Here is a 12,025-nt window from a genome sequence, read left to right as displayed (position 1 = left end):
TATAATGCACGCATCTGCAAACAGTGCTAAAAGGAAATTAATAATTAAATAGAATAAAACAGAGCATGGAAATAGGTCAAAGGGGATCATATAAAAAAGGGCAACAGGTCTGCAAGCTAAAGGCTAAGCTATCTCCTGTGCCCAGGCAGGGAATTTAAATGGATCCATGACAGCATAAGGATCTCTCACAAAGACTGCTGTATATACAAATAATTTTATTGCATTGTCGACTTCAGTTTTGCCTTTGGCACAAGTAAAACCATTGCAGAGAATAAACCTATGTGCTACTATTTCCACTCCACAGTTTGCTTGCAGTGAAATTATGAGTACCCATAACCCTAATAGAATAGCTGCCAAGTTTTCAGATTACGTATCTGTGACATTTAATTGATTTCAAAGGAAGTATAAGTTCCATTCTGCTGACAAATGTGTGAAATTTCGCATGACACTTTCTCACGAGTAAAACCAAGCAGTGTAGTTTACAGAAAGAGAGGGAAATGACCCACTTTTTCAACAACAAAAAACTCTAAAAGCCCTTGAAACTGCTGCAAAACCACAGTAAGTAAAAGTCGTTAGCCTATTATAGGCCGTTAAATCAAACACAAGAGACGATTTAGTACAGCACACACCCTGAACTCATCACTTATTTGAAGGTGTTCTCATACGATAATGAACAAAACGGAGGCTGAGTTCAATAATTTGTTTGGGGTTTCACAATTTGGTCAAAGGGGAATTCCAGTAATGATCACCCTTTGTCTAGTTTCACACTGTGCAAATCACCCAGTAGATGTGTGTTTAAAAAGTTGTCTTTATTATTATTGCCATTTCAAATCAGAGGGTGACAGGCAGAATCCACATTTTTGGCAGTTTTATATAGCGCTAAACTTGCCCAGGTTCAAAAGACCGCTTCTTAACTGGCACTGAATGCATTACACCTTTCCTTTTCATTAGTTCAACTAGTGGGAAATAAACAGTACACGTTTCATTTTCTGCAGTTTAAATACCGTGAACTTTGAATAGGGATAAAAGAGCACTTCATAACTAATGCAAACTACACGGCTAGTTTGTATTTGTTATGAGGCAGTCTTTTTATGCAAGGTTTGCACCATTTAAACTGCTGAAAAATACACGTGTACTGATTGCACGTTTATTTTCAGCAGTTTAAATACCACAAACTTTGCACACTTTGCGCTTGTGTATTAGTGCTTCACAACTAATACAGACTACTTTAGTAATGTAGGGGCATATTTATACCCCATATGCGCCTAATTTGCATCATTTATGTACGCAAATTCGGCACAAAACTAACTCCATATTTGTATTTTGACGTTAGACCAGTCTAATGTCAAAATATTGGAGTTTGCACCATTTTTCAGATGTGTGAACCTACCTTGCGTCAATGAGATGCAAGGTAGGCGTTCCCATCTAAAATATGGTGCTAACCCCATAGCCCCCATATTTATCCCCTGTGCTAAAATGACAGAAGGGTGTAGGGAGGGGCTAAATAATTATTTAACACCTGGGTCAGACCAGGCGTTAAGGTACCTGTAGACCCATTTCCATGGTTAAATACCATGGAATGAGTCCACAGGTGCCCTCCTCAAGCCCCTGGGACACGCCCACCCACTCCAGAGGGACACCGGAGGATGGGGGACCCCATCCCAGGTAACTAGGGTAAGTATAAGTAAGTATATATATTTTTTAAAATAAAAGTGCCATCGGGTCGAACTTGGGGCCCCCTGCATGGCACAGGGTGCAATGGCCATGCCCAGGGGACACTGGTCCCCTGTCCTGGCCATTGGGGTGGTGGGCATGACTCCTGTCTTTTCTAAGACCTTGGGTACCTAGGCACCATATACTAGGAATCTATAGGGGGCACCAGTGTGGCAATTGTTCATGAAATACTGTGTTAACAGTATCCAACAACCATTTTGAAGGGTGAGAGTATGATTAGCAGGATCCCTGTAGACACAGTCAAACACACTGATAAACAGGCCATGATTTATTGGTATTTGCCAAAATTTCACCCAGTAAATATTGGCACTTCCTCTGCAGCTATGAACCTAGGGAAACCTCTGAGGGGTCAAAAAACATTGGTAATTGTGATATCTTTTTAAATGGAAGTTTACACGGGTGCTACAATTTAACAAGGCACTCGGAATAGAGTCCACTGACTGAAGTAGAGTCATGTGTTGAACAGTTGATTGTGTCCTCTTGGTGTTATAATACGCTGCTTATTTCAGGGTATATTTCAATCCTATATTTTATTTAGATAAGTGGACCACATGGATGTTGAAGTGGATAATCATGAAGGATACGTTTTGAGGAATAAGCCATGCACTTCAAGGGTACTGAAAGTAGAAATTAGATCATGGGGCCAGATCTACGTAGGTTCAGGTTTGTAATTACCAAATAACACATTTAGGTGATTCTCTATTTGGTAATCACAAACACCCATGTACAAAAGTGTGCTTTACACTTTCTGTAATTCCCAGTGGATTGCAAATAGACCTACCTCATTAATATTCACGATGTAGGTCTCACTTTGAAGACCCATTGGGAATCGTGAAAATCACAGGGATCAGGGATGGTGGCCTACTGGGGTCAGTAGACCACCATGCCTGTGATTGCTTTTAAATAAAGCAATGTTTTTGGTTTTTTTGCTGCCGTTTCCTTAGAGGAAACAGGATGCGTTTTAAAAAGAAAAATGAAAATGTTTCCTTTTATGTTTTTTAAGAATAGGCAGTGGTCTGTGGGGCCACTGCCTCCTCTTAACCACTTCGCTGTCAGGCCTTTTCCCCCTCAGCTGCTGAGACTTTGTTTTGGCTATTTAGGGTAGTTCGCGCTTAGGCCCTCATACATTTTTGTCCACATAAGCTATCAACCCCAAATTTGTATCCTTTCCAACATCCTAAGGATTCTAAAGGTACCGAGTTTGTGGGTACCCTTGAAAGAGACCAAGAAATTAGCCAAAATACAGCTAAAATGTTGTTTTTTTCAGAAAAATGGGAATAAGTGCTGCAGAAGAAAGCATGTTGTTTTTCCCTGAAAATGGCATCAACAAAGGGTTTGCAGTGCTAAAATCACCATCTTCCCAACTTTCAGGAACAGGCAGAATTGAATCAGAAAACCACACTTTTCAACACAATGGTGGATCCCAGCCAGCTAAACATTTAAAAAAAGTAGACAAAATTTCCACCATTGTTTTCACACCTATATCTGTCACTAACTGGACGGAGGATGAAAGCACACAAAATGGGGTACATCCCAGTAAAATGCCAAAATTCTGAATTCAGCAAGGGGTAATTTGTGGAGATCCTTCAAGGGTTTCCTACAGAAAGTAACAGCTTAAATAAAAAAGAATTGAAATTCCTGTCCACGTGTACTTCTGTAACTTTTTCCAGCTATGGCCAATTTTTTAAAGCAATATACCTTACGTCTGCTGGACTCTTCTGGGTCTGGGGATATATAGGGCTTGTAGGTTCATCAAGATTCTTAGGTACCCAGAGCCAATAAATGAGCTGCACCTTGCAATGGGTTTTATTTGTATACCGGGTATACAGCAATTCATTTGGTGTAATATGAAAAATAGGTATCAAGGAAACCTTTGTATTTCCAAAATGGGCACAAGATAAGGTTTTGAGAAGCAGTTGTTATTTGCACATCTCTGAATTCCGGGTTCCCATACTAGCATGTGAACTACGGGCATTTCTCAAATAGACGTCTTTTTTAAACACTGTCTTACATTTGTAAGGAAAAAATTTAGAGAAAGACAAGGGTCCATAAGACTTGTTCTTCTGTTGTGTGTTCCCCCAAGTCTCCCGAGAAAAATAGTACCTCACTTGTGTCGGTAAGCCTTGTGCCCACGACAGGAAACGCAACATGGACACATCACATTTTTACATTGAAATCTGTTTTTTGGAAAGTTCCTAGCTGTGGATTTTGGCCTCTAACTCAGCCGGCACCTAGGGAAACCTACCAAACCTGTGCAGTTTTCAAAACTACACACTTAGGGGAATCCAGGATGGGGTGACTTGTGGGGCTCTCACCAGGTTCTGATACTCAGAATACTATGCCAACCTGCAAATTTGGCCAAAAAAAACACGTTTTCCTCACATTTCAGTGATGGAAAGTTCTGAAATCTGAGGGGAGCCACAGACGTCCTTCCCCTCAGGATTCCCTCAAGTCTCCCAATAAAAATGGTACCTCACTTGTGTGGGTAGGCCTATTGCCACGACCGGAAATGCCCCAAAACACAACATGGACACATCAAAATTATCTATTACAAAACAACATGTTTTTGCAAGGGGGCACCTGCGTTTTTGGTCCTGGGTTCAGCAGCCATATAGGGAAACCTACCAAACCCAGACATTTCTGAAAACTAGACACCTGAGGGAGTCCAGGGAGGTGTGACTTGAGTGGATCCACTAGTGTTTTCTTACCTGGAATCCTCAACAAACCTAAAATGTAGCTAAAAAAATCACATTTTCCTCATATTTATGTGTGGGATCACCACCCCGGCACAAATTTCCTACCACCCAATGTTTCCCTTGATCTCCCGATAAAAATGATACCTCACTTGTGTAGGTGGGCTAAGTGCCTGTGACAGGGAAGGGCAAAAACATGTTGAAATTGAGAGGGAACTAAAGCGGGTCCATAAGGGAAGTCTGACAAGTGGGGCAGAATTTGTATCTGTATAGATGCGACTATGCTGGGTGGTAGTAATTTAGTGGATTCCTGCAGATTCTGGAAGGTTCCATCTCAAAGATGTAGGGAAAATGTGTGATTTCAAGCAAAGTTGGAGGTTTGCAGGGCATTGTGGGTAAGAAAAAGTTGTGGGGTGCATGTGAAGCACACCACCCTGGACGCACCCAGATGTTTAGTTTTCAAATGTGAGTATGTATGATAGATTTTTCTAGGTGGCAGCATCCCAAAGTCCAAAAAGTGCAGCTACTCAATGTTCCAAGTGGGATGATATTGAGAGTTAGCCATGCTCTCTTGGCCCAAATGTAAAATCAAAACCCCAAATAATCAAATGTCCTCCTGCTTGCCATTGGGATAAGATCCTTTAGTTTGCAGGGGGGGGGCTGAAAGACTGTTATCCCCTTCAGTTGGGGTGGGGGGCATAACCATACCCATACTGGTTGGCAGATACCACCACTCATTTTCTTTTTCAATTCCCTGAGATTTAGTAGGCATTCTGCCCCCCCCCCCCCGGGGAGTGGATCAGGGGTAAGTGCCCCATTTGCCAACTGGTGGGCAGAACAACTTTGTCCCCATTTATTAGGGGTGGGGGCATGGCCATATTCCCTCCCTCGTTTTTTTACAAAAATCTTCCATGGTGTCTAGTGGTCTTTCTGCCCCCCTTGGGGGCAGAATGGCCTTACAAAAATAGGCTGATCTGCCCCCAAGGGGGACAGAAATGGCCAACAGTAATGTGCCCCAATGGGGACCTACCCTTGCCCAAGGGGCTGCCACCCCCTAAACAAAACACACAACAACAACAATCCCTGGTGCCTAAGGGGTATCTGACCCCCTTGGGGGCAGATGGGTCTTTTGGAAATAGGCTGATCTGCCCGCGAGGGGGGGGGGAATGGTCTAATATAATATGCCCACAGGGAGGCGACCCTTGCCCAAGGGGTCACTCTCCTTATGACATTTTATTTTGTTTTAAGTCCCCACTGTCTAGTGGTTTCTGCCCCCACCTTGGGGGCTGATTAACCTAATAAAAGTAGGTTGATCTGCCCCCAAGGGGGGCAGAAATGTCCTAATAGAATATGCCTCCCCTGAGGAGTGACCCTTGCCTAAGGGGTCAATACCCCTTAAGAAATTATAAATAAAATGACAAAAATCTCTGGTGTCTAGTGGTTTCTGCCCCCCTTGGGGACAGATTGACCTTGTAAAAATAGGCTGATCTGCCCCCAAGGGGGGCAGAAATGGCCCAAAACAGATTTGGCACCCAGGGGAGCTACCCTTGCCTAAGTCCCTCCCCCCTGTAAAAAACAACAACAAAAAATTATCCCTGGAGCCTAGAGGTTTCTGCCCCCCCCCCCCTTGGGGGCAGATCGGCATATTTTACAGATTGGCCTAGTTAAACTAGGCTGATGGCCTAGAAAAAAATGCCTCCCTTGGGAAGTGACCCTTGCCCAAGGTCCCACTCCACTTTTTTGTTTACTAAAAGTAAACAAAATCCCTGGTGTCTAGTTGGCATTCCTGTAGCACGCTCGCTATGCGTACTGAGACCCCTTGTCACCCTAACCTCCTCCACTGTGACACCCCAGGCTCTGGCTGCAAATCACTGCCTCCTTTAGAAGTGGAGTTGCTGTATTTGTTCCCTCATGGAATCGATCCAGAAGACGAGCAAGGTACTGGCTCCCTTGCGAAATTGATCCAAATATGGGAGTCAAGCACAAAGGTAGAAATACGTGTTTCCAGTAAAGTTACTTATCTGCTTTAAAACTGGCCCTATTGTCATGCCCTTAGCATTAAGGCCAAAAACATGGATTGATATTGAAACAATTAGGCCCTCATTAAGACTTTGGCAGTCGGTTTCAACAGACCGCCGAAGTGTTGGCGGTTCGAAGTCCGCCATATTTCGACTTCACTCGGATTTCTGCCCGTTTACTGATGGAAATCTAACACCGTCAGCCTGGCCGAGGGCGGAAGAGAGGTGATTTCCATTGCCAGCACCGCCACGCTGATAGGACTCCGCCCACCGTATTACAATACATAATACGGTGCAGCAGTTTCCTTAACGATGGTGCAGTGCTGGCAGTGGGAAATGCTGAGACCCATCCCCTCCCAGACGACAACCTCACTGAGACAGGTAGGTGGACCATCCAAAAGGGAGGAGCTGTGGGGGTGCCTGTCTGTGTACATGTGTGTGTGCTTGTATGCAGAGGGCTGGGGGTATCTGTATGAGTGCGTGTTTGTGAGCGAATGAGGCTTCTGAATGCGTGTTTGTGAACGAATGGGGCTATCTGCGTGAGTGTGTGCTAGTGAGCGAATGAGGGTATCTGTAGGAGTGGGTGTTTGTGAGCGCATGGGGGTATCTGTATGAGTGGGTGTTTGTGAGCGAATGGGGATATCTGTATAAGTGTGTGTTTGTGAGGGAGTAGTGGTGTTTGTGTGCATGATTGGGTGCAAGCGAGTGGGGTATTTGTCAGTGAGTGCATGGATGAGTGGGCATGCGTGTCTGTAGGTGTGTGCTGTCATGTGGGCGTGCATGTCTGCGATTGTGTAGACAAGTGGGGGGTGTTTAAAAGTGAGTGGACAAGTGTGAGGATGTTTGAAAGTGTGTGGATGAGTGGGGGGTGTTTGAAAGTGTGTGGGTGTGTGTGTGCCGGCGACAGGAATGGGGATTCCTGTCCTCCTGTGTGTTACCACAAGGGTTTTCCAAGAAAAGGCTGGCAGTGTGTGACTTGTGATACCGCCGGCAGTCTGACTGCCATGGCAGTATCGACGGTGATGTGACGGTTTGCCTTTGGCCAAACCGCCGTAGTCATAATACGGCGGTCTTCACAGCCAGCTCAGTGGCAGTAAGACTGCCGCCGGAAGTGTGGCGGTCTTTAGTCCGCCACACTCGTAATGAGGGCCTAAATGTTTTTTAAAAAGCAATTTAATTCCTCTTATTTCTCACTTTTTACCTAATGTTGCATTCCCCAAGAGAGTTAGCTGTTTCATCATGCTGTGTTTCTGTGCATTGTATCACTCTTACATAGTGCACACTTTGACTCATGCCCGGTGTTTATGAGGGGCTTTGATTGAGAGCGCTGGTGCTGAGGCAGAAGGTAAAGCAAAGTTCCTGTCAGTGGGCTGACGTCTCTGCAGAGCACACAAAACAATGGACATGTATTCCAGTTACAATTTAAATTCTGTGTAAATGTGTGTGAAGGGGATGCACAGAGGTCAAAATATTTAGAAGGGAAAAGCAAAAGGAAATAAATTGCTTGAATGTGAATGAGTGCAGTGTATGTTTGGGGTGGTGTTGGAAAGTGGATTATTGGTAAGGGCAGGTAGGTACCTACACTTAGCATTAGGCCACTAACCCCCACTTATGTCCAGTTAGGTCTCAATAAATTAAACCCAGCTCAACTCTTGTTAGCTTGGCAATGAGCGACAAGGCTTAACTTAGGGGGCAGATGTGTAAAGCATTTAAAATCACAAAACAGTAAATAAGTAAAACAAAAAGGGGGTCATTCTGACCCTGGAGGTCATTGACCGCCAGGGCCAATGACCACGGAAGCACCGCCAACAGGCTGGCGGTGCTTCCTGGCCAATTCTGATTGTGGCGGTAAAGCCACGGTCAGAAAAGGGAAACCAGCGGTTTTCCGCCGGATTTCCCCTGGCCAAAGGAATCCTCCATGCGGAGCTGCAAGCAGCGCCGCCATGGGGATTCAGACCCCCTTCCCGCCAGCCTGTTCCTGGTGGTTTACACTGCCAGGAAGAGGCTGGCGGAAACGGGTGTCATGGGGCCCCTGGGGGCACTGCCCATGCCATGCTAACAGGGCCCCAGCAAGATTTTCAGTGTCTGCTTAGCAGACACTGAAAATCGCGACGGGTGCCACTGCACCCGTCGCACCCCAGCAACTCCGCCGGCTCCATTCGGAGCCGGCTTCATCGTTGCTGGGTCTTTCCCGCTGGGCCGGCGGGCGGCCTTTTGGCGGTCGCCCGCCGGCCCAGCGGGAAAGTCAGAATGACCGCTGCGGTCATTTGACCGCGGTGCGGTCTTCTGGCGGTATCCGCTGGGGTCGGAATGACCCCCAAAATGTTATAAAAATCCAACTCCAATTTAGCAAACCAGAGTATACATTTATCTTTTTAATGACTCCAAAATTATTAAAATCGGATAAGGGGAACCGGAGGTAAGAATTTTTAAAGAATTAGGGGGTCATTTCGACCTCGGCGGTCTTTTCACAAGATCGCCGAGGGACCGCCATGCTGAAGACTGCCAGTGGTGGCGGTTTTCAGCTCGGTTTATTATGACTGCTGGCAGCCCTCCGTCCTTTTCCAGACGGAGAGCCGCCAGCAGCCATACTGGCGGGGAAGTGGAGGTTGCATGTATGCATGCGGGGGTGTAGTGTGAATGGAAATGTGTGCATGTTTGTCTGTATGTCTGAATGAGGGTGTGCGTGTATGACTGTGTGTGTGTCTGTTGGAATATTTGTTCGTGTGTGTGTGGAAATGTGTGTTGGTGGTGTCTGCATGCGTGTTGGGTGTGTGTCTGTGTTGTGATGTCGGGGTAGGGGTGGGGAGGGGGGTCCTGCCACCTTTGGTGGGTGGCGGGGGGGGGTGTTGGGGATGGACTCGGGGAGGGGGTGGGGGGTGGCGGAGACCCCTATCAGTGCCAGGGAAGGAATAGTGCTTACCGCCATGGATTTCATGGCGGTTCCAAACCCCATAAAATCCATGGCGGTAAGCCGGGTCATGATCCCGCTGGCGGTCTTGTGACGGCCGCCGGGCTGGAGACCCAAGTCACCAGCCCAGCAGACGTCTCTGCCATGGCGGTCTGATCGGAGAAGTGGTGGATGACCATGGCGGTAACCGCCATGGTCATTATTCTAAATTTTTTACCGCCAGCCTGTTGGCGGCAGAAACCGCCACTTCTCCGTCAAGCGCCAGGGTCGTAATGACCCCCTTAATGTTTTCTAGCGCATAGAAACTTAAAGCGCCAGTCTCGTCATCTGATCCGACTAGACCGGGGAAAAGTCAAAGTTTGAGGCTGACCACAATGGAGCCCTGCTCCGCTACAGAAAGTGAGAGGCCTCAGTCAAAAGTTGACCTTCGGACTTAGGGCCATACGTAGCAAGCATTTTGCATGGTGCAAACTGCGAAAACCGCAGTTTGCGCCATGCAAAATGCCGATTGCGATGCTCATTCACAATTTGCGAGTCGGTACCGACTCACAAATTGTGAATGCGACTCGCAAATAGGAAGGGGTGTCCCCTTCCTATTTGCGACTCACATCACTATGCTAAATTGCTATTCGCTGTCACAAAGCAATTCGCAGTTACCACCAGTGTCACACTGGTGGTAACCCATTCGCAAAAGGGAAGGGGTCCACATAGGACCCCTTCCCCTTTGTGAATGTTGCCAAAAAGGGTTTTTCAGAGCAGGCAGTGGTCCAACGGACCACTGCCTACTCTGAAAAACCGAAACCAAATGGTTTCGTTATTTTTTTTATTTTGCAACTCGTTTTCCTTTAAGGAAAATGGGCTGCAAAATAAAATAAAAAAACTGCTTTATTTAAAAAGCAGTCACAGACATGGAGGTCTGCTGTCTTCAGCAGGCCACCATCCCTGTGAGTGCAGGAACTCGCTATGCGGTCGCAAAATGCGACCCACCTCATTAATATTAATGAGGTGAGTCTTTGCGACCCCATAGCGACTCGCAGACGGTGTCTGAGACACCGTTCTGCGTCCAATTTTGCGAATCGGAAATTGCAAGTCGCACCGACTCGCAATTTCCGATTCGCAAAATCAGAAAATGCTACATCTGGCCCGTAGTCTTTTTCTTGAAGATATTCTTCAGCGGGACAAAGTCACCAATCCGATCCGACCTCACTGGAGTCCTATTCGGATTGGAGAATTCTACCTTTGATTTTTTCAGGATGGAAATCTTCGTCCAGGCCAGAGCTAAATCTTGATCTGACGTCCCTGGAGCCTTCCTCAGATACGCTGCCCCTGAGGTCCCGGTCAACTTTTTACGTTCGGACTTTGTTACTTTATTGGAGCTTTTTCTCTCCGACATCAGACGACCCTCCACAGCAAGCAGATTTCGAGTCGACGTTGTCAGATTGCCTTTCCAGGAGCCCCCAGTGAAATCCTGGCAGTCTGGGGCTCCTAAGCTTTTCAGTGGAACAAACCTGCAAGTCAGGCTGGGTCGCGGTTGAAGTAAGCCGCCTTGCCTCTCAACGGTGGGTCAGTCCTTTTATGGAGCTTTTTACTAAAAGTGCTCCAAACTTCTGGATCTTCTTCCAGAAGGTCTTTGAAGGTCCTTTAGGGGTCCACAGCTCACCCGAAAGGTTTCTGAAGCTCTGAGTTGTTCCCTGAGGGCTAGTACTCCAACTCCCAGAATGCACCTGGCTCAAACTCCAAAATGACCACTGGACAGTGGTCAGCTTCTTCAGGATTTGATACAGGAGACTCTGGTTAGCTATCTTTCACCTGTAGCAAGTAGGGAGTCCCTTCTTGGACCAGTTGAAATCAGGCAAAGTCCTTTTAGTGGTAAAGCCCAAATGTGCAGCTGGTGCAGTCCCTCAGAGTGCAGTGTCTAGGTGCAGGTCAGGGGTCCAGCAGGGCAGTCCTTCTTCATATGTTGCCCCTTGTAGGGATCTGAGGTGTTGGTGCAGCTCTGCCAAATTTATTGTTGCTCCTAGGTTGAAAAGCAAGAGTGGGCAACTGTCCAATCACAGGCAGGCCACCCTCTTGGATGACCATTTCCTGGAAAGTGTGGCAAAAACCAGTCAGAGAGACCAACATTCCTCAAAAATCCAGAATGGCAGATCTCCTCCCACAGGCACGTCATTTGTGTTCAGCCCAGGCCATTTCACACTTCATCAATGCAGCCTGGCCAGCCTGCCAGAGGCTGACCAATCAGAGAAGGTCACTACAGAGCTGAAACTGGTACCTTTTAGGAAGAGTTCTAAAACTATTTCCCTGAACTAGTTATATTAGATCCAACAATGACAAGTTGTTGCATTTTTCATTACAAACAGTTTGAGGCAAAACTTGGCATATCCAGCTCCTTTGGAGACCTTATTAATGAAAATAAAGTCTCCCCATTCTAGCCTATAGAGCCTATTCACTACAGTGGGGGGAGATGAATTTGGCTGTTTTCCTCACCAGAGCTTCTAAAACATATTTTATAAGGCCCCTGCTTATAGTTACACTGCACCCAACCGTAGTGGCACCTAGGGCACACCTTCTACATAAAAATAAGGTAGTTTAAGACTTTGGAAGTACATTTAATTCCAAAGTCAAATTTGCATGTAACTTTGATTTAAAAGCAGCCAGCAAGGTAGGCC

This window comes from Pleurodeles waltl, chromosome 1_1, assembly GCF_031143425.1.
Source record: "Pleurodeles waltl isolate 20211129_DDA chromosome 1_1, aPleWal1.hap1.20221129, whole genome shotgun sequence".
Lineage (NCBI taxonomy): Eukaryota > Metazoa > Chordata > Amphibia > Caudata > Salamandridae > Pleurodeles > Pleurodeles waltl.
Note: the sequence above shows the minus strand (reverse complement) of the source record.